This window comes from Dreissena polymorpha, chromosome 16 (assembly GCF_020536995.1).
Source record: "Dreissena polymorpha isolate Duluth1 chromosome 16, UMN_Dpol_1.0, whole genome shotgun sequence".
Taxonomy (NCBI): domain Eukaryota; kingdom Metazoa; phylum Mollusca; class Bivalvia; order Myida; family Dreissenidae; genus Dreissena; species Dreissena polymorpha.
Window position 1 is genome coordinate 37,966,921 of NC_068370.1, and position 25,627 is coordinate 37,992,547.

At 31.8% G+C, this 25,627-nt stretch overlaps 1 protein-coding gene and 1 non-coding gene across 2 annotated transcripts in view; both read left to right on the plus strand.

Moving 5' to 3' along the window:
• Positions 1 to 25,627, plus strand: part of LOC127861771 (uncharacterized) — a 103,854-nt gene that overhangs the window by 49,302 nt on the left and 28,925 nt on the right. The gene's annotated exons all lie outside the window — the stretch shown is intronic.
• Positions 25,421 to 25,502, plus strand: Trnas-aga (transfer RNA serine (anticodon AGA)). The gene has a single exon. It is a non-coding gene; the product is annotated as a tRNA-Ser (tRNA).

The window sequence follows — 25,627 nt, forward strand, 5'->3', positions numbered from 1 at the left end:
AATTAATCGACATCGTTTTATATGAATTCATCAAAATTCGATAAGTACAACTAATTTTCGGTAATACGAAACTGCTATTTCTAGACACGTAGGGTTGATGACAACCTAAACCCTGCTAGGGCTTTTTTTTATTATCTTCCAACGGCATGAAATAAAAAAAACATATTCAGGGACATACACCTGATATTTAAAAATGGTTAAACATAATGCAAAATAATAGTAAAAGACTGAGTTGTTTTCGGCAACAAATAAATTTAGCATGTATAATTTGATTTTACTTTATTTAAATATGATTTGTATAGATGCAATTCTCAAAGTACATATTCCAATTAGTTTGTTTTAAAACTGTAATAATTACTTTATGTATATGCAAAACATAACACTATTTGTGATCATTACAATTCATAATCTGTACCTGTGTGTTATAGTAAAAGCATTTCATTTTGAACGTAAATTACACTTTTCCTCTACCTTTAGAATCGTTTATCAATACTGCACCGATCTTGTTCATCTCCGCGAGACGCGAGGATTGGAGTCTGGGGATATCTCAATCTCCACTTTATATGGAAACATAGTCCCCAGTAACTGATTCCATCGACAGAACTGTCCATAATATAAACAGTGTTTATACTTTTAGCTTGCATTAAAAGTATTTATTTTGTGGTAATGAATCTATATATGCCCCAACAATAGCACAAACGTTCAAAACCGGTAGTTGGAATACGTAACCTATATAGCCCATGTCTTTTGATAAACTATTGTGCGGGAAAAAGCTAGCTCGTTTAAGTCCATAATGTATACATCCGTCCATTTTAATACAGTATTCCAAACACTAAAATTCCCATCAAATGATTTAATCTGCAATCAGCAGCTTTATTTTTTGAAACGAGAATAAACAATGTCATCGTCAACATTTGATTCTCGCATTATGAAACCAACATACGGCTTAGAAAGACGAATGCCATAAAATATCAAATAACAGTCTGAAAATGGTACCATCAATCACATATTTAAATTAATAACAAACACGATATCGCCGATGCATACGCCTTTACTCGAAGAACCAAAATTATGTCGTAAGAAAGAATCTTCAAACACTTAAAGGGATTTACGAACAGTAAACATTTATTCACTGAATGATGGAATGTTATGTTGTTCAACAACTGAGTGTTGACAATTGAAGAAAACTCGACTTTCGTTTATTTTATAGCACAACTTATTCTGAATGTTTATACTTTGTTTTTATTCAGAAACGACTGTTGTGTTTTCAGAAATTGTATTAATACGACTTTATACGCTGTAGCAGTACTTACACATTGTAGCAAAACTAATACATGTTTGAGTAACCACACACAATATTATTATGTGTGCTTCTTCAGAATAATTAAAGAAATACGCAGATCATTACAGAGTTTTATTTATTCGTAGACTCACCAGACGCCTCTCACAACCATTATATATAAGTTAATTGGATTGACCTTAGTTGTTGGTGACAAGGTGTATGTTGCATTGAGATGTTATCTAGTGTTAAACGCGCAGATACTGACAACAAATCAATCTCAATCGTGACAATAAGCCAAACAAATGCGTTTCTTCTTATACATGGTATTAATCGCAGAAATATTGCAAACAATTGTAACTGTGTAAAGGGAATAGGATTTGTCTACCAAAGATGTCAACACTTTTAATATTATTACAAATTATAAATAAATGCGTTTCATCCCCGGTGTTCCATTTTTGCTATCAACTATCTTGATACTTACGCAACAATACATGTATTTTGCTTGTGCTCGCACTTGCAGGAAGGTTTCACATTGGAAATGAAAACTATTTTATAAAACTATACAACTATTTAAGAAAAACTTTTACAGTTTAACCCTTATTTTGGTTGAAAATTTAAGCTGAGCGTATGGTGAATATGTGAAGGTTCTTGATTTGCGTACGTTGTGTATGCAGCCCAAGCATTATTTATTCCGAACTGCTTTCCGTTTGTGTCAATATGTTGACAGTATCTGTCTGCGCAGGCTTGCTTGAACATATATATTAATATTAATAATACTTATAATATATCAATAATAATATTACTGGTATAATCTTTATTATTATCGCTATTGTTATATATCATCAGCAATACGGATGTTTTCTTATTAACATTAATATAAACATAGTAAATTGTATCATAACAATTGCAATTATCATCAGCCTTGCCTTATTATTGTATTTGTCTTCTTTATCTTCATAACCGTCTAATATCGTGTCCATCAATAGAACCAGGAACAATTTGATCATTATAATCATCATCATCATAACCACTTTCGACTGAAGCTAAATGTGTTAATGTGTAAGATAGGCTGATTTTAGCTGTTAATCTGTTGAGTGACTCTTATCGCTGTTACATATTGTCTCAAATAAAATCAGTTCCAAATAACACAATTAATCAAATTTTAATATAACAATTGGTATGTAAATAATGCCCCGTTTTCGCTTTCGACTGAAGCTAAATGTGTTAATGTGTAAGAAAAGCTGATTTCAATCTGTTAATCTGTTGAGTGACTCTTATCGCTGTTACATATTGTCTCAAATAAAACCAGTTCCACATAACACAATAAATCAAATTTTAATATAACAATTTGTATGTAAATAATGCCTCATTTTCGCTTTCGACTGAAGCTAAATGTGTTAATGTGTAAGATAAGCATTGAAGTAATTAATATTCAAATTGTCAACCTTCTGAAAATTTCTGTTAATTTGTTTGAGTGACTCTTATCGCTGGTGCATCTGTGTCTCAAATAAAATCAAATCCACATAACACAATTAATCTTAATTTAACAATTCGTATGTAAATAAGGCTTCTATTTCGCTTTCAACTTAAGCTAAATGTGTTCATGTGCACGATAAGAATTTAATTAATTAATATTCAAATGAAAAACCTTCTGAAATTCCAATAATCGCACCAGAAATTGTACAATATATATATTATAAGTGTTTATTTTCTTGCTTTCTTTTAAATACTATTACACGTAAATTAAAGTACCAACCGTTTGTTTTATAAGTGTGCACTACTAGTATGCCTATTCTTGTCTCCCTAGTTGAATTTTCATACCAATATTAGTTTTGTTACTAATACATGTTAGTGTATCAGAACTAAAAACTGTTATGATCTAGATATGATCTAGTGATGTGTATTTTTAATATGTTCAAAACTGCCATTTGTTAAATGTAAATTGATTAATGGAAATTATACTTAGTAGCAACACCTAGTGAACGAATATATGTCATAGAAACACATATTGGAAATAGTTAAATTAATATCGGCATATCTAGTTTGTTTTCTTATTGATTAACTGTGTGTACTTGCACAAAAGGCACACGGGATCCAGTGGTATTCAATTATGTTGAAAGTATCTTTTGTGAAAATGTTAACTCTTAAAAATTGTTTTTAGTCACAACTTTTAGTACGCAAATATCTTTCCATGCGATCTTATAAACACTTATTGAAAATAGTTTTTATATATACTGTATATTGTATACTGTTAATCAAACACTGTTTGTATCTTACTTGTTTATGTTTATGCAGACGTTCATTATAACATTTATATATACACAGTTTATACTGTTAAACAAATTGTTTTAAGAAGGGAAAAAACTATTTCAATGCTAACATAAAAAAATCATAGTAAATAAAGATAAAAAAAAACACAAAATCTGTTCAGTGCATAGATAATATGTAGCTGAGCGAAATATATATACCATCTATATTTTAAAAAATCCTGATGTTTACATAACCACACTTCTTAAATTTTTTGTACAAAACATCTTAAAATAACCACGTTTTTTTGTCCGGTAGAAACTTATACTGGTTACACTAATAACATAGCAATACACTGTATTCAACAAAAAGTGACGTTTAGATAAAATGATCTACATATTTTAAAGACTTTTTTCAACTACCTTAAAAAATCAATTTTCAGCCTCATATACTTGAGCTTGTTTCTTAAAACTTTTGTTAATCAGTAAGCTGATACCCGTACTACAATACTATTGCTAAAGTTAAAAAATTGGCCTGTGTGCTGTTTACTTGTTTGTTGTTGTTGTTTGTTTTGTAAGCATTTCTCTTAAGACATTTTACATCATAATAGCGTTATTTTTGTATCGTGTTGTTCATATACAATATGATTGCAGATATATGTATTATGTCTAGATACCTATCTTTTGGTCTTTGTTTCTTTTGCAATATTGTTGTAACCTTTGTAACTAGAATGTCTGTTGGATGCTGTTCAAATCACCGTTTAGACTGTAGATCATTAACTTTAAATTTTTGCCTTTGTTTACAAACGGTACTAACAGCCAAATGGACTGGCGCACAAAACATTACCATTTACTTAACTATCATTTGGTATGAGTATTAAAATATGTACTCTAAATGTAAAAGGGCTAAATAACATAGACAAACGCATTAAATTTTTTAAATGGTTAGACGAAAAAAAAATAAATATATGTCTTTTACAGGAAAGTCATCTAACACCTACCTTAGCACAAACCTTGAAAAATGAATGGGACGGAGATATTTATCTAAGTGGACAACATACAAATAAACAAGGCATCGCTTTTTATGATAAAAAGTAATACAGGAATAATAGTGGATAACTTCAATGAAATAATAATTGGCAGATAAGCAAGCATAGACATAAAAATACACGAAACACAATTAACATTAATAAACGTTTACGGCCCTAACATAGATGAATCCAAATTTTACGAGACATTGCAATCCTATATAATAAGTAACCAAGATAAAAACATTACAGTCGGAGGTGATTTCAATATTGTTCTAAACCCATTATTAGATAAAAGAAATGGAAACCTATATTCTCACTCAAAAAATAGACAAATTTTGAATAACATAATTGAAAACTACAATTTAATCGATTTCTGGCGTACAGTTAATCCGAATGAGAGAAAATTCACTTGGCATTCAAACACAAAACCAACAATATTTTGCAGATTGGACTATTTCTTAATATCTGAGTCACTCTGCAATATTATTAATACATGCAACATAAAACCAGGATTTATGACCGACCATTCTCTAGTTGAACTTAAACTGCACAATATACAACCTGAAAGGGGCCCAGGATACTTGAAATTAATAACAGCATCTTATTAGATACACAATACCAAACGCAAATAAAACAGGAAATAACCAATACAGCTCAAAATAACAAAGATGCTAACCCCAACACATTATGGGAAATAATTAAAGGTAATATACGTAACACAACAATACGATACACATCATTTAAACAAAAAGAAACAAAAAAACTTGAAACTGAAACCATGAAAATAATTGAAACATTTGAAAAACAATTGCATGAAACAATAACAAATGATACCAAAGCCATTGAAGATGAAATAACATCAAACAAACAAGTATTATAAGACATCTTTCATACACAACTCAATGGAATATTACTACGAGCGCGTGCACAGCATGTTGAACACAATGAAAAAAACACAAAATACTTCGCAAACATCGAAAAACGTAGAAGTGAACAAAAAACTGTACACAAATTAGTAGTTAATGGCAAAGATATAACAAACAGAACACAAATACTAGAGGAACAACGTTTATTTTTTCGAAACCCTCTATAAACGAAAACATATTGAAACTAACACCCTTTTTAAAAATACACATCATGCTTTAAATCAAGAGGAAAAAATATTGTGTGACGGATTATTTAATGAATATGAATGTGGACTAGCACTTAAAGAAATGCAAAATAACAAAAGTCCAGGATCTGACGGCATCACAATCGAATTTTATAAAATATTCTGGAACGATATTAAAACACATTTAATTAATTCACTTAACTATTCATTTAACAACAAAAACTTAACTACGCTACTAAAACAAGGTATAATATCACTCATTCCAAAACCTGGAAAAAACTTAGAATCCTTATCAAACTGGCGCCCGATTAGTTTACTGAACAATGATTATAAAATTGCAACAAAAAGTATATCCAACAGAATTAAAAAAATATTACCATCAATCATTTCAAGATCTAAATCTGGCTTCATAAAAGGACGTTACATTGGTAAAAATGTACGTCTGATACAAGAATGCATACATTATTTCAACCAACCAAACAATTCAGGCCTTATTTTCTTTGCAGACTTCGAAAAGGCTTTCGATTCACTAGATCATTCGTTTATGTTCTCTTGTTTAGAAAATATCAATTTTGGTGAAAGTCTAATTAAATGGGTAAAACTATTTTACACCGACATAAACAGCATTATTATTAACAATGGATTTTTTTCAAACAGTTTTAACATCGAACGAAGGGTAAGACCTTTCCCACTTTCATCCTCGCTATTTATTATATGCATCGAGTATCTATCACACTATATCCAATCAAATAAACATATAAAAGGAATATCGCTAGAACCTGACGACGAAATTAAACAGTCCTTATTTGCTGACGATGCAACTTTAAATGACAATAGTGACTCATTCAATAACCTTATAGAATCGCTAACCCTTTATGGAACGGCATCAGGTCTAAAACTAAACACAAGTAAATGCACTGTGCTACGAGTAGGTAAATTTAAACAAAGTAATATTCAACTTAAAAAAGAAATGAAATTCCACTGGACATCCGATGAAGCAACAACGTTAGGAATAACCTTTACAAACAATGAAAATGAAACAATTCTAAAAAACATATTTCCTAAATTACAAAAATTAAAAAATTGTTTAAAATCATGGCAGCATCGTAAACTTACACTAATCGGAAAAAACACAGTGTTGAAAACGTTTGCACTCCCTAAATTAATTTATACACTAACAGTTCTCCCAAACCCACCAAATGATATTATTAAAGATATACAATCAGCAATATTTAATTTCATATGGGACGGTAAACCTGATAAAATTAAGCGAACCCAGTTAATTCAATCTGTAGAAAATGGAGGTATCCAATTAACGGACATCGACTCATTCTTGAATGCAATCAAATGCAGCTGGGTTAAAAGATATCTAGATAAAACCAATACAAGTAAATGGAAATTATTCTACCAGAAAATCCTAAAAAAATATGGTGACTCCTTACTTTTTGAATGTAACATCAACAATACCATTTTGCATGAAATTGCAAACGAAAACATATTTCTATCGAGTGTTTTTATCAGCATGGACTAATGTTACTCATAATCTAGAAACCCAAATAACCAGTAAAACTATTTTATGGAACAATAAAGACATAACTTCAAACAATAAGACTTTTTTCTATAAAGATTGGTTTGAACAAAACATTAAATATGTCGACCAATTGTACGATTACAGAATAAATGACTTTTATTCTTTTTAGAACATATTTTATATATACGGAATACCTTCAAGCAATTTCCTAATGTATTACACATTAATTAAAAGCATACCCATACATATTAAATCTTCAATTAATAAAGATAACACACCATGTACCCAAACATCATTCACGGAAAACATACTTGCAAAACAAAACAAAACAAACAAAATATTTTACAAACTACAAACTAAACACCCAGCAGAAAACTCCAAGATTCAAAATAAATGGCAAAACCTTCTTCGAGAACATGAATTTAATTGGAAACAAATATTTATCATGCCATATAAAACAACTATAGATAGCACACTGAGAAATTTTCAATATAAATATGTGCATAGAATCATAGCAACAAATAAATACCTTTTTAAGTGCAACCTATCCAACACAAATTTATGTGATATATGCAGCGAACACATTGAAACAATAGAACACCTGTTCTGGGAGTGCAAACATATTCAAATTCTATGGAACCAGTTAACAACATTTCTAGAGAAACAACAATTAAAATTAAAACTGTCTCTCTTTAATATCAGTTTCGGTGTGAATACTTTTAAAATACCAGAAATTAATAACACTGTGAACCACATTATCATACTCATGAAATATTTTATATTTAGCTTCAAATACAAAAAAACAAATACCTACCTTCAACTGTTTTATAAACTATTTAAAATTAAAGATCCAAATTGAAAAAGAAATAGGCCTCAACAACGATAAACTTCATATTTTTGAACAAAAATGGAAACGCATAAACTTTCATAACCCAGTCCAGTTGTCTTCTACCTAACTCTCCGCAAATCATCTATATGATTGATTATTACATTTAAAAATAACAGCATACACCACAGGCAACCAAAGAAAAAAAACAGTATATCCTAGCATATCATGTATAATATGTGTTTGACATTATAACTGTTGTATTATACCACTTTTGCTCTTGCTTATGCACATTGTATGTTTTATATTGAATAAAAAAAAAATCATAACCACTTTCAATATCACTTGTATAAAACGCTTATTACTTATTAAAATACTTGGAGTTCTTTTTTGAATTGCATTTCAAATTATAAGATAAATTGTTTTGTCACTGCCACACTATGTGGGGATAATGTGTTTTATTAACAAAGGCATATCCGAAATCCCAACAGTATTGTTAAGTGATGTATGGGCGATGTTCTCGGATTAAGTATAATTATGTCAATTATTGCACATGTTTGTGTCTATGCTTTTTTTCGTCAAAATTATCAAATTATCAAGAAACGAAGATCTTTCAAATACAGGTTTTAGTTTGGGATATAACATTATTGAGTTAACTGATGTGACACTGAACTGCAATTTAGTGGTGTACTGGTCTCGTAATCGTTTTCTTGAAACGGGATAAATTGATAAGTGCTCACCGATTCAGGGAAATGTTATACATCGATAAAACCGTTTTGGTTAAGAATTCCATTCTTTGAATGACGAATTGTTCACGTTTTCTCTACGTTCGATTTTTAATCTTTGTTACAGTGATGAAACAACGCTTTTAATAATACAATGTCCCAGTTTTAAAGTATATTGTTCATGCAATACTTACCGATCCTGATATATATGTCTATATACAAGGTAAATCGATCAACGGCGGCATATTGCGATAATGAATGTGTTGACATATTACATAAAATAGTGTTTTACAAAATGCACTTTGAACCTGCCTCTTTTTCTCTCTTTGATAAATCCCCGAACCTTGCAGTTATAATAGTTCAAAATGGATTCAAATACAATGACTAAATTTAGCATTTAATTAATATGAACGCCCAGGTCTTTAATACAATTCTTTTATAATAGATATATTTTAATGACCGAGTTTGATACATTCTTCAAGCGAATTCAATACAATTATGGAAGTGGTAATTTTTCACTAACATATACCAGCGTTACTACTGAATACCTCAGATAAGTTACCCATGAGTTTGACACGTAATTGCACTTCGTGTAAATGGATAGGATTGTGCGTTTTCCATCGATGCCAATATGAATCATGTTACGTCATAATTTACCACGATCGATGACTTCATGTTTCTTCCGTTTGCATGGAAAACGCTTTTTATCAAGAACGTTATTTAAGAAATAATATTTTTCTATCATGGTTTGTTGTCGAAAAACCCACAGTAAGGAGTACAGATGCGTAAGAATTAAATCACGAGTGCGAAGCACGAGTGATTTGATAACACGCATCTATACTCCTTACTGTGGGTTATTCGACAACAAACCATCATAGAAAAATATTATTTCGATTCTAACACGATTCTGATTGATTTGGTTTAAGCTATTGGACGTGAACTATATTTTCCAATAATTCGCCCTTCTTAGTACAAAGTTCACTATTTAGTGACGTCATTTAATTGTACATACATATGACGTCGTTTTCATTCATCAATATTGTGCAAATGACGTCACTTTCATTGAGAACAACAATCGTAGAAACTAAATGACGTCACTTTTATTAATGCTACTGAAAAACTGACATGATATAAATGTTTTCTTAATTTCGTTTCTTAACAAATAACATTCTTTGCAGGCGTGGTTATGCCACTTATCACCAGATATACAATTTGTTGTTTCATTACATTTATATACATGCTACATTTATTACATTTCTTTGAGAGCGGGTTTTAGCACGTGCATTTTACTGCAATATTTTCTATATTTATTCCGAACTATTTTCGAAACATTAAGCTCCGCCCATACATTATTGCAGAACAACCCACACTTGATTTCCTTCTTTGTCTATAGAAAACAAGTCGCGTGCCGTGTTAGAATAAATATTTCTTACGGATTCGCGATGACATGCATTGCTTCTGTAAAGTTTTCATATATAATATTGCATGCGCATGCGCTTAATTGTTTTTTTTAACCGTTTTGTTGCATTTATATATTTTTGTCAATATAGGTTTACCTTGTTCGCAGTACGGCAGTTCGTTGTTTTTTATATTTTCAGATCATGTAATTCGGCATCAAACAAATTTAAATTTACTTCAAATCTAAATTTACTTACAATCAAATCTTTTTTAAGTGTTTTCAGAAATTATAAGGTTTACTTATTTAAAGCATTAACGGGATTTTTTTCGTCGTATATAACGGAGTCACAGGTTAGACATGGGAAAAGTGTTATTTTTAATATTTTTAATTAATTTAAATAAATCGGTATCGTTTATATAACTATTATTTTTTATCCAATTGGCTGTTTTTAATGTTCGAGAGTTTTTGCCTCCATTTAAACATTCCTTTCTATTGGTTTGATAACAGATTACATCACATTCACCATGTTTAAAAATATCAAAAGTATACATAATAGAAGGGGAATTTTCAGGCTCAATATATACAAAATACATGAAATTCAATAGTGAAACGCATATTTCATTTAAGCCCAATAATGCAATCGATTCCTAATGAGACAGCTCGACGAATAAAGACTTTGAGATGTACAATCATAAACACTCGAGTGCTTCGCTGTACAGGTTGCAATCGTCTGTAAGAATGAATATGTTATCTGTAGCTTTTAAGATCTATTTCAGAGACTTTACTATACCAAGTCTCAGTTAAATATTTAATATTGCTGTTATTTAGAATAGACGTAAATTTCATATCGCAGTGTTTAAATGTAGTAAGTCGTTCAACATTCAATGTGACAACCGTTATGGCATTCTTGCGAACGTCAAATTTCATGTTCACTAGCTTTTTATGTACATTTTTTTCAGGAACGCGTCCTTGCCTTCAGATCAGGTATTTACAATTATTAGTATAATTCTTCGTCAGACATCCACCACTTCCTTTGGATACGATTCGGAAATTCCAAATGGGCTACCTTTCAGCTGTTTTGACTCTAGTTGGCCACAATTGCCACGATTGGACGAACTTTATTCGGCTGATATCGGCTAATACGATACGTCTTGTGCATCTTATCTCGGATTGAGCGTTTTTCACATGAAGTCTTTTTTTTTCAAGTCAAATATATTTTTATTGAGTTGCTGGTCTTTCTTCTCTGGTAATTGGACAAATATAATATTTTCATACGCATCGATTCGAGGCTCGTTATTTAAGTTTGTAATTTTCATTCTTTCAGATTTTCTTACCCTGTGTGGTTTTGTCAATTTCTACTGGCCTTTAAGATTTAGCGTGATCTACCGTGATTCCATTCACACTTTCACAGAACGGTTTTTATTGGAAATAAACTTTTTTTCGCAAACACTGGTGATATTTGAACCCTTGACTTTAATGGCTACTGATTTTTAAATCGAAGCGAACGTGTGTGTAGAAATAGCAATGCTACTTGTGAACATATATATGTTGTTATGGGCTAATCATGTCAAGGTTTGAAGGCTTTTCGAATCAAAACCTCGTCAAGCTGAGGTAAAATCTCTCGAAATTGTTTAACGCCTCATAGCAAGTTTGATTGCATATACTTTAGTCGTTATGTTTCCATCAATTTACAATGCGATCTATGAATACCACCACCCGAGCGCTTTTCAATTTGACGACTTCACCTTTCTGCATATAATCGGACTTCCTCGAATAAGGACAGGTACGGAGGTAATTACAAGCTGTAATCAACGGAAAGGTCTTGACGTAACCTTTCAGATATTTGAATATTATTGTATCGTTATTGCATAATAAAGATGCGAAATATCAAAACAATTGTAGATATATGTTGTTCCACATTCCGTGTAAAAACTTTATAGATAAACTTATTCAGCTAAACCTTCGTAAAGAGGCATTTTGATTACAGAAAAAGCATAAATCCGTTCCCCCATTGCACACAACTTAATGATGATCAATTCAATATAATGTTATATTATTACTCCATCATACCATTGAAACATGTATTGTCAAATGGAACCGTTCACGACACCTTAAACTCACTTCTAAAATCTAAATATACTTCGTAGAGGAACTCGTGGACTTACACGATACTTATAACATGCTACAAATCGATATTGATTTCAGAACTGGGAGGATTTTACTGCCTGAAGTGGTCAACTCCGGGGAGGTATTCATAGTTGAGGTTGCATTTAACCCAAAGTATGTACATGGTGTCGGAACATAGTCATGTACATTTCAAACCGACTGACAATGACGTTCATTCATTGTTCGAACTCAAAGAATGCAAACGTTTTAATCGCACAGTTCTGTTTGGACATTTATAAATAAGTCCAAATATAAAACAAATTCCCACAAAAACTGTATTCGTGTACATGCTTTGGAAAATGCCAAATGTTTTTCAATTCGTACAGAACAAAATAACACAAGTAGGACAAGTAAGTCCACTCAAACTGGTTAAGAAATTTTTATGTGAAAACAACTCCTCAATCGGAATACGATCTTTGATGATAAATAAGTAAAACAGCGAAGTGATCAAATACGCTATCTAGCTTGGTAAAAACAAAATGTTTACCGTATTAATACAAACTATAAACAATTACAAAAAACACACATACAAGACCAATACTGTATTATATTTCTAACACATATCTTATTTGTTCTACACCATATTTAAAAGGTATGGTTCATCTTGAGTTTATGATTATCGGGGTTTTGTTTCATGTAGGTACCGTTCATCCACCTAAAATTTACAACTTTTTAAAGGATTACGTGGACTTTCACGAAACTGATACAATGTTTCAAACCGATATTGATTTCGGAACTGGTATGGTTTTACTGTCTGCTGTTGTCAACACTGAGAGTGTTGCATATAACCCAAAGTATTGCTCATTCAGTCGGAACATATATGTACATTTCAAACAGACCAACAACGGCATGTATTTATTTTGCGAGCTCAACGCATGCAATTACGTGTGCTTATAGAACAGTATTTTGGGAGATTTTCAGATGAGATCATATGTTAAGTGAATAAAAAAAATTATATTCGTTGATTTGCTTTCTGAAATTCAATTCGTTTTTTGTAATTTGTACAAGACAGACAGACCACTAGAAGGACAAGTAGGTCCATTTAAATTGATTGAGGGATTTTTGTAATCAGTTTACTATTTTAGTAGTTACTTTATAATACAAGCTAAAATGCGCTTTGCAATGACATATTGATCAACTTAATAAATGACCATTACACAAAATAAATTAAATTTTTTGTCAATAATCTTCAATCGTGGTACGATCTTTGAAATGTTTTTTAAACAGTGTAGTTATCAAATCGAGCTTAGTAAGATGTAAATGTTAAATGTTTTCATAACATATATAGACAGAAACAAACAGTAAGGACCAATATTGCATTTGTATTTTTATATCATATCGCATTGTTCATACGCCTTATTTAAACGTTATGGGTCAGTGTTAGGTTATGATTATCAGATTTCTTTTTCATTTAGATACCGTTCAAAACCTATAATAAACAACGACATAAAGCATTGCATGGAAATTCACAATAATGATACAATTTTACATAATGATATTGATTTCAGAACTGGTAGGATTTTACTGCCTGAGGTGGTTAACACCGGGGAAGTTATAAAAGTTGGGAGTTGCATTTTAACCCAAAGTATTGTACATGCTGTCGGAACATATTATGTACGTTTCAAACCGACACCCTCTGACATTTTTGAGATCTTAACGCACGCATATGTGTTAGCTTATGGTATAATATTTGGAAGTGTTAAAGAAACGTCGAAATATAAAATAAGTCTAAAAATGCATATTATTCATAGATTTGCTGTTTGAAATGCCAATCGCTATTATGGTGTTTTGTGTTCCATTTGTACAAGACTAAACAGTCATGAGTTGGAAAATTAAGTCAACTTAATTTGGTCAAGAGATTATTGTCATCGGTTAACTATTATATTTATCAAATGCAAAAAATGCCTTTTATATTCAAATGTGCATGCCATAATCCAATTATAAGAAAGAAATTAAATACCATTTTCTGGGAAAACATGAAAACTCAATCAGGGTACGACTCTAGAAATAATTGTTAAAGTTACGCCATCAAGCTTGGTAACATCAAAGCCAATTGTAATTTAAGAAAATATAGAAAGGAGAACGCAAAACTAACACGAACTATAATGTATTTTTATTTGCATCTCATATCTCATTTTCCATACACCATATTTAAACGTTATGGTTCACCTTCAAGTCTATGATTACCAGGTTTCTTTCGTTTTATTTAGACATCGCTTATCTCTTCAGGGTCTTTATATTGATGCTTAGTCTCATAAAGATATAATAACTGGCATTTGTATCAGGAATGTTGACTACAATTGTTTTTGTTTGTCCAACTACACTCAATATAGTAAACAGGCTGTTTTTTTTGTGTTCGCAATTTGATTCTTGGTTTACCGATTATTCGTGAATATCAATCAACGTTGTAACACTGCTGTAGACAAGACACTAAGACATGTAAAACTACCCGGGTCAAGGGGCGTAAATATAATGCAATCTAAGTTCCAAACTACTGCGGAATGTGGTAACTTCTTTATGACAGATCCAATCCTTTTTGAATTTGGTATAATTGTATAATGCAGTTGTAGGTGTGCGTTTTTTAATCGTCCACAATTTACTATTTCATTAGATATGCCGATTAACTATCTTTGAATATGTTTGCCATCATGCTTAATGATATACGCTATAGGTCGATTAATATAATTTCGTAACAAAGTCCGTACGACTTCCTGAGTGTTGTTTGTGAGTATGTGTGGATGCGAGTATGCCTGTATGTCTGTCTCCCTTCCGGCCCGCACTTCGCAAGCCCGGCTGCCCACCGTTCGCCGGTCTGTCTTCCTGTTTGTCTGTAGGCACACATGTTTCCAAAGGCATTTTCCTACAACATTCAAACTTTGTTGTATCGTTCACGTGCGGTGTTTATGACCCAAATTAAACCTATCAAATTGATATCCTTTTTTCATGTAATAAGTTACACGGCATCGCGTTACATATACGTATATTGGCAGTATTCTTATTGCGACAAATTCTAGTTCACCAAATTGTCGTCGATTAAGTTCCATTCGAAATGGTGTTGTTTCTTTAAACAATGGAACTTTCTATATAAAGTTCATTTAATCCCACTGGCAGTGATGCTAATTGTATTACTCTGTGGTGACCATTAGCAGACGCCGTCGATTTTATTTCACAGCATCGCTTTAGGAACAGCAACATAGCTTGGCGCACCTCTCTATTCCTGACAGCATAAATCAGCGGATTCCATACGCTTGTTGACTTGGCGAACAGTGGTGCTAAGATGGCCACTGTTGGAGACATATTGGATACGTCGTTGAACATTGTCCACAGCGAAAATATGGCATAAGGCAACCATCCGGCCAGAAAGCCAACTGAAATGGAAAAGGATACAAGCAATAGTTTAAATATCATTTTAAGTCACGTTTACACCAATAATATCCAATTATTTGAAATATTACAGGGACTTCAAACATTTAATTTCTTCTTAACAATATCGAAAAATATAACAATTTGACATGATTTAACTATTCAAATATTTGAATCAATGTCATATTATTATTAATTTTGTTTAATGTTTTAACACACACATAACAACATATTTAACACTCGTTTTGTATACATTTTTAGCTCATCTTTTTTTAGAAAAAACATGTCATCATTGTCGGATTTTATGTCATCACATGAGCGTCGTAGTATCAAATCTATTGCATTCAAACTTGGAACACATACTTACTAGTATGAGGGGACTGGGCAGGCAAAGTAACTTTGGCTGGCATTTTAACAGATTTATGTACCCTTTTTATACTTTTTAAGTTTTGTATTTAGGTCCATTTTCTTCCTAAAGTTTCAAAGCTTTCGATTTCATACTTGCAAAACTTACTAATTATCATAATGGGAATGTGCATGCAAAGTTATGTAACTCTGACTGGCATTTTGACAGAATTACGGCCCCTTTATACTTAGAAAATTGAAAATTTGGTTATGTTTTGTGTTTTGGTCCACTTTACTTCTAAAGTATCATAGCTATTGCTTTCAGACTTGAAACACTCGCTAACTATTATAAGGCATTTTGACGTAATTATGGCCCTTTTTTGACTTAGTTACTTTGAATATTTGGTTAAATTTTGTGTTTAGATCTACTTTACTTCGAAAGTATCAAAGCTATTGCTTTCAAACTTCAAATACGTTCATACTATCATGAGAGTACTGTACCTGGCACGTTGAATTTGACGCTGATCATTTAATTACCTTGACTCTCAAGGTCAAATTATTAAATTTTGCTAAAATTGCTATAACTTCTTTATTTATGATCAGAGTTGATTCATACTTTGACAAAACAAACCTTACCTTACATACCATATTAGATTCCACCCAAACAGTATACACCCCTCTCGAACGCCACACCCGACCCCACCCTCGACTACACCCCCGACCCCACCCCCGACCCCGACCCCACCCACGACCCCCCCTTAAAGCTTTTTTACACATACTTAAAAAACACAAATATTTATTTTTATTATTTTATTTTTGAAAGACAGTACCATCCCACCCAAGAATCCCCCCCCCCCCCAAAAAAAAAGGTTTTTCATTTTTTTCTTATTTTTGAAATATAATGTAATAAATGACTACACCCCAGACTTTACACACCTCTCCACCCCCCCCCTTTTGATTGAAGCATTGAGATAGATCGGTTCATATTTAAAAAATAAAAATAGATAAGCGTTTTGCATCCGCTAGGCGGTGCTCTTGTAGGATTCAAGTTATTGTAAGCAGGTAAGAATAAACAATTGTACATGCGTAATCTTACATTCGCTACAAAAACTGCTATAAATCGGTGTTTAAACATGGTTAATTTGCAGATCGAAAATATGGGATTAGATGATACCCTTTCTGATTAATACTGATTTGTTATGTCACCGTAAAAAAAGTATATACATTAAGGTTTATCTAAGTACCAAAAGCAATTTTTTTGTTAGACAATATTATTAAAAATTGTTCAGAAAAAGGACAGTCTTACCGATAATTAAACATGCAGTGGACGCGACGTAAATTTCTAGCCGACGGTTGGCAGTTACTTGGCGTGAGCTGTTAGTTTGATGCCGTCGAACCTTAAATACATATGTATTGATTACATTTTGGCAATAATACAAATTTGGAACAGGTACTTCTATGTCATAACACGAAAACGCCAATTTAAACGCTATCGGCGTTGCAATTATTATTGAGATTTCATGTTGCCATAATTGTTAAACGTATTTGTGATTTAAAAAAAAAAAAAAATTCCCTTATTTGACATGTTCGAACATACTATACACAGTAACATAAAACTAGTTTATTAAAGGTTTTTCGTTCAAGACATTTAAACCTTAAAGTGATATTATGGGCATCTAACAGTTTATAGGTGTCTATCGCAACCGTTGTTTATTTTTGGTGTTTTCACTTCATATACATTTATATTTGTTAATGCAGCATCGACATACTAAAACAATATCTCGGAAAGAGAAAAATAATGCATTTGAATATCAACCGTTCTTTCGTTTGACAACTGATCACGCATGAACCATGTGAACTTAAATTAAGTTTTAGTGCAGATTTGTTTATACGACACAAAGACACAATTTTGTTTTACGTATCATTTCGGCTTACAGGACTGGGTGAGTCACGTAAAATATAGAATATAAAATATATTTTTAAACAACTGGGAGCAAGATGAGTTTCAGATAATTGGTCAGTAACCAAATTTTAACTTACACTTTTGACTTGTTAATTCTTTTCAGCTCAATTCAACACTGAAAAATGCCCATAATATCACTTTAATACCAAAGAAGATGCCTTAATCTACCATTATGTTTATTTTCTCTGAATATATTCTTCAGTATTTATAATTCAAAAGCCAGTCGGTTAGCACAATTGAAAGAATACTAACAATACGTCCAAGTTTTTATTCGGATTTACACAGGTGTTCCGCTACTATTCTCGCATCATGCCAACTTAAAGAATACAGACACACATACATTTTGTTTCAGGAAATGAGACATAACATAAAAAGGTACATCATCTCCTTATACAAATGTAAACATAATTTCCTGCCACATCGCTAAGAAACACTTGTTCTAAATCAATGATGTTATCTATTGTCTTTCAAATAGGAGTGACATAAATTCGTTTACCATTATGCAAATACCCATATGACACTAGTTCGTATAACAGTTCAAAAGTTAATACGTTGAGATTTCTAATGTTCAAACAGAGCTTTATCCGACCACGCGTGTAAGTGTCAACTGAAATAATTATTCGGCCAGGAAACCCTTCTCTAACTGCGCCCTAGGCAGTTGTCAATTGCTTACATTAAACCACATAATTAGTACTGCTAAACCAGACAAAAAAGGCACTTGTGTTTGGTTATTGACCAAAGTAAGCTGGTATGACTAATTTTGAACAATGTGAATTAAATCTTATATGAGTTGAATAATTTTGTGTAATGTAAAATGCCAATATGGCTCGGCTTAAGGTAAAAAAGAATCATGTATTCCTTTTAAATTTTCGGTAATATAGGTTTAATGATAAATGATTTTGTTTAACTCAGCAACAATTTAACTTTCACGAATAGCCCTGTCCACCGAAAATATTATAACATATTTTCTGATGGCATTAATATAAAGAAGAGAAGCTCCAGCTGCTGAGCAGTATTGCAATCTCATTATAAACAATTAGTTGGTCCTTTATTTAAGGCAAGTGACCAATTGCCAAAACAGTACGTTACAGCACAATACGATACAACATACACACATAAAAGAATAAAGCTGGGGTCACCGCCTTGGAACGTGGTTTTAAACCGGGTTTAGAGCGCTCAGCCTTAAATTTGGCCCAGCAATATTCATGAATTAAACAAATTAAACAATAATAAAAAAGGAATTTCAACGCATTCAATTTAATTACCATTTAATCACTCAATGGTAGGAAGGAGACTCAAATAATGACATGAATGACGTTTCACTAAAAACTACATTATTTTGACGAAATGCCTTCGTTTACGACTGTCTTTGAAAACGATTGTTGCTCGATGACTAAATACTTAAATATATTTATAGTTAGCACACAATGGCACTCATCGTTTTTCTCTAGAGACATCCATCTGAAAAAAAAACATTTTGATAAAATAAATTATTATTTTAACAATTTCAAATAGTTATTGTTTAAATTGTTGCCAGGTATATGTAAATTGGAAACGATTTATACTAGGTTTAACATTAAGACAGATAGCCACACTTACAGACAAACACACAAACATACATACCGACACAAGGAGAGAAACACAGACCGATAAACACATTATTCAGACTAATCCTGAGCATATCTTTCATTTTTGATTCTCAACTTGTGTGCAAATCCTCTTAATCTAACATAAAATCAGCACAGACGCCTATGAAGTAAGTTCAAATAATTTTGCAGAAAATATAATGGTGTTCTTCTCTTATTTCCCTTCGTAATATAATCGTCGGTTATAAAATTGAAAACAATACATACAATGATGTTAATATCATAATAAGCTATGCTAGTTACTCAATATATACATGTTACATTATCAGCGAGATATATATATATATATATATATATGTATTAATAAATGGTTGATGAAATGTTACATTCAGATCCACATATTTCGAATGAATGTTAAGATGACTGTTGCTGTTAATGTATATGACTGTTCTTGATAATTGATCTGCGTGTTGTTATATGTGTATATTTTTGTGAATTAATAGTTTGAAACAAAAAATATATTCGTAATGCAAGTCTCACTTTGTTAAATATTGAAATCTGATTTTTACATCTTTGATCGTATCTTATACACAACTTAATTATTTTTTCTATACCACCATGGTTTAAAATTATCAAAACGTCAAAATCTGAATTTTATAATATCAACTTGCACAACGTTTTAATAACTACATTATTTTGACAGTGGGGCTTTAAATATAAAATGCAATTTTTGCTGGAGCGTGAAGTCTACGCAAACGGGCAAGAGTTGCTTCAAGAGACAAACATGTGTTGCAACGAACGTAAAATACAAGGTTTACGCTGATGGCTGGAAAGCTTTTAATTTAATACGCATAATATCAGTTATCATGCAATCAACCCGCTCATCAACAAAAGATAATACCACATAGACACGCATTATTACATATAAATGATCACAAAAATACATCCGCATTCACAGCCTATAATAAATACACTAACATAAGCTGATATCTTTTTAAAACAGTATGTGATAATACACGTTATGCACTATACACACTTTACCATATGACACCGCATAAGATTAATTTATTTCGCAGATATGCACAACGAGACTCTCAGATGAACATTCACGAATTAGAAACGAAAGCTAGGAAATATGTATATGTGAAAGATACCTTAAGGAATATTCCTGTGTAGCAGAAGAACATAATTAGTCCAGGAATACACAGGATTGCTACCATTAGACATATATTATACGATCTAACGGACATGTCTTCGTTCCTCCAGTCCGGTCCGCATGTTAGTCGGTTAGGCTCCATTGCAAAACTACCCCAGCCTACAAGCGGGGCCGTTGCCCAAAGTATTCCATAAATTAAACAGAGTATGATGATCATAATAGAGCGAGATTTTGTGATTTCTTTTGCAACACTTAACTCCATTATAACAATATAACGGTTCACTGCAATCGCCGTAAGTATAGAAATATTCGACACTGCAAGAACGGTCATACAAAATCCATACGACTTGCACCAAACATCACCGAAATCCCACAGTCCACGAAAACAAGGGGCAATTATAAACGGATAACCAATTACAATCATTCCAACGTCTAGTCCAACGCATCCCATTATTAAGAAGTTTACTGGGGTTCGAAGACGCGGTACTGCATAAAATGTTACTATAACTAATGAATTTAGAAGTGTACCGAAGAACATAAGCAACACAAAGATGATGCCAATAAGAATTTGACGGTTGTCCCCTTCATGATCATGAGAAACATTTCTACTCGCATCCATTCCTATATTTTCATCAATTATTTTAACGCGTTAATTGTTCACATCAATTCTGTAATCCCAAAGCATAGTATGTGGTGTTAACTACAGAGCTTATTTCCCGAATTATGGAAAACATTTAAGGTAGAGTATTCGGTTCTTCCGCAGGCATCTTGGATTTTGTTATTGATTCTGAGACGTGCGAAAACTGATGTTCACAGTCAACTGTGAAGGTACTGAGATATTCATATAACCAATACCCAATTGACTGCTGAGAGAAGATACTAGAAATGTAATTTCTAGAAAGTCCAATAATGACTTATGACTGGTGGTCCTTTACACACACTTTGTTATATCTATGTCTTAAGATTTATTGTTTTGCAACAATTGCACTAAATGTTCAACGAAATATGATTTTTGTTTGTAAATATTTAGCATTCGATTGCATTCAAACCATGTTTACTCACTTTTGTTTAATCATTAGCGAAAACGACCTTATATAGAATAACAAATACATCATTTAATACCGATGTAGCCTTATATAAAGTCGTTACATAATTACTAGTTATTTTAAGATGTGCATTCATCAATATATATAGTCAAATCAACTTATGAAAATTTAACAAGACAGTAAATCATTCAGATAAATAACATTCCAAATAACATTTTTCTTATTTAAGTGAACAAGGTGTAAACATATGATGTATTTACATAGCATATTGGTAGCAATAAAGATAAAACATAATAAATAAATTTTTCGTCAAATTAACATATTTAATTTGTTATTTATTGCCATATTGGACAGTTGAGTACAAGTGAACTTAGCAATTGTTTTATAACGATAAAGCCGTTACCGGGAAAAAGTATCCGAATGTACAAAATCGATTCACATTGGCGCTTTTCTTGTAAAATAGCATTGATGCAATTAAAGCCTTTTCAAATCAAAATTTAAATTTAAATCAAACAAAAAGCTTCAGAAAAGGATAAAGAATTAAAAGCTTATGAGACGTTTAAACTGTACGTCATATATTTAAACTCGCACACAGTTTGAAGCCATATTGAACTCGCCTAACGGCTCGTCCAATATGACTTCAAACTGTGTTTGTCTAAATATATCTCCGTATAGTACAGTGAAACGTCTAATAACCTATAATTATTATTGGATAAACAATAGTTGAGTAATTTGAACATATATTAATAAGAATGCATAGCTGGACTCTATATCAAGAAGTTTCAGAAATAAAATACACATAATGTTACAGCGCATTTATCTCATTTTATAAAAAGGCAGTATTTTCAAATACAGATGGCCTAAAGATTTCATGTTGGAGTGAGATTCTCAAGGTATACACGATTCGTTAGATGTTAAAGCCTGTATTTACATGTAAGAATGTTGCTCTGATCGTGATAGGGGCTTATTGCAGAGTGGATAGGGAGGTCAAGAATGTTGGTGTCTGACTCAAATGAGACAAAACGTAAAGATGATGCGATACACATGATAAACTGATAGCTTAGGGTTTATATGACATGCCCTAGACGGTTAGCTATTCATGCAGTTGCTATCAATGAGTGTCGAATAAAGGGTGTCGACTTGAGTATTGCTGCTTGACATTTTGAGACCAGGAACAACTCTGTGCGATTCAAATGTGTATTGAGACAAAGACCAAACACTACTTGATCCGTCCGTGCGTCGTTTTTCGTCCTTAGGATCAGTTTGCTTAAAGGTTCTGGACGTTTTTTGACGCTTTGTGCTGTTCGTTGATACAGCTTTTCGTTTTAAGAACAGATCGTTGAAATGTGTGTTTTAGAATGACTGTTTGGCTCGTTTCTTCGCAGAGGAAGTACATATTTGATTTATCCATAAGACAATTCTTCTTTTTGCTTCCAGCAAATGTAACTTAAAAAATTTGTCAAACATAACTATTTACCGATTAAATTTAAAGTGTTTACACCGGAAGCCGGAAGTTGTATTTTTATTTTATTTTTTAAGCATCATTAAGCAATAGTATTTCTGAACAAGCATGTGATTGTTTTGGCGCGTATTTTTCAGATTGGTGTTATGCGTCGTTATACCATTTACAGTTTGTTTTGACGCGAATATACATTCGTTTTTAGTTATATAACGAACAGTCGATTTATAATATAACAACGTTTTGAAAATATTAAAATGCGAAATTAATAAAGAAATAGTGAAAAAAATTCATCCTTTCTATTAAAAATTATTCCTTCTTAATAAGAAACTTGCTATAAACGTATGCTCCGACAATATTTGTATTTGTAGTCTGTCTCTTTTTAAATTTCACGTCCAGTAATGATACATACTTGTTTTGCTCACACATAATTCTCTATTTAAAGGCCATCTCGCTCCCCACCGTACAAAGTGTTCATGCCATATATGCATTTGGGAACACATATTATACATTTAACACTCAATAGCTTTATCATTACAATAAAAACAATTTTTGTATCGCTATATATTTAATGAAATTTCCTTAATCGTAACTGCTGGAGCATGTATAACAGCAGTTCTACTACGTTACTTGAACAAAAAACATTAAAATAATTACTTTCATTAAAGTCAATATAACGCTCAAAATCAACAAAAATTTCGTTAAGTATTTCGTAAAATAAAGTTAACACCTTAATAATCAGTGTTCCTTATAGCAATAGCCAAAATTTAAACGCTAAATGTGGTTTGATTACTTAGATTTTTGTAGATACAAAATGCTCGTTTTTATTTATTTGTGGCCACAATTAATTCCGGTGTGTAGAAATACCGAAATCCCCGTAATTACCGAAATCCCCAGATATCCCCAGAAATCTCCAATAATATTTATTATTTATCAAAATACTGCGGATATTAAGATAGAATATTGCAAAATACAATCTATTCAATGATGAAAAAATGTTTTTATCCATGTTTGGTAGTGAAAAACTAAAACATATACATAATTATTGGGATTCCGAGTATGAATCCATAGTGCATGTTTTCACAAGCACGATCAGGTACAGAAATCTCTTCAAGTGTCAAAAAATCATCTGGGTGGCTTTTTGATATTAGAAAGAAGAGGTACAGACAAACACTTAACAACAATATTCACAGCGGGGATTTCTGTACCTGATCGTGCTTGTGAAAACATGCACTATGGATTCATACTCGGAATCCCAATAATTATGTATATATTTTAGTTTTTCACTACCAAACATGGATAAAATCAATTTTTCATCAGTGAATAGATTGTATTTTGCAATATTCTATCTTAATATCCGCAGTATTTTGATAAATAATAAATATTATTGGGGATTTCGGGGGATTTCGGTAATTACGGGGATTTCGGTATTTCTACACACCCGGAATTAATTGTGGCCACAAATAAATAAAAACGAGCATTTTGTATCTACAAAAATCTAAGTAATCATACCACATCTAGCGTTGAAATTTTGGCTATTGCTATAAGAAACACTGATTGTTAAGGTGTTAACTTCATTTTACGAAATACATAACGAAATTTTTGTTGATTTTGAGCGTTATAGTGACTTTAAGTAGATGGCAGTGTAAGTGTTGATACGATTTGGCTGCTTTCAAAGTGGGTTTAGATTTGTTCATTTTACGATTATAAATAAACATTTTTATCAGAACAATAAATAAATGTAAAATACCCTTTGTATGTAGATGTCCCAAAATAAAGGATGGCATATTTAGAAAGTCCAAAACATGATTTCATCCAGAAAAAATGATATTAAAAGATTGACATTCTTACATTCCCAAAATAAATGTAAATAGTTTTACAGTCATTGTGTCAAAACATACAGTAGGCTTTGTTGGCATGCCCACGTTTAAATACGAAGGAGTTTGTACTTCGTATTCTATGTATAATTTTATATTGAAACCGTTGTAAATTGGAATACCGTGTAATACGAAATTACGTTTCAAAATATGTCGACCAAGGCATTTTCTCATTTTGTTGGTTATGAGACTGTTAAGGCACGGTTTTATTAAGGTAGCGCACCCGTAAAGATTTCCCGCGATTTCTTCGAAGAGCCTTTTTACCTGTTTACTTATGGATATCTAATTTAAGCAGATACTAATGCGAAGTTGTCGTGGCCGAGTGGTTAAGGCGATAGACTAGAAATCTTTTGGGATCTTCCCGCGCAGGTTTGAATCCTGCCGACAACGCATACTTTTGCGACGCGTTTTATTTCTTTTCTAACGTAATTTGATTTAATAAAGCAAATAAGCTATTTTTATTGTTAAATATGTTGCAATTGTTTTGCACAATCTTCAATTTTTTTAAATAAAAA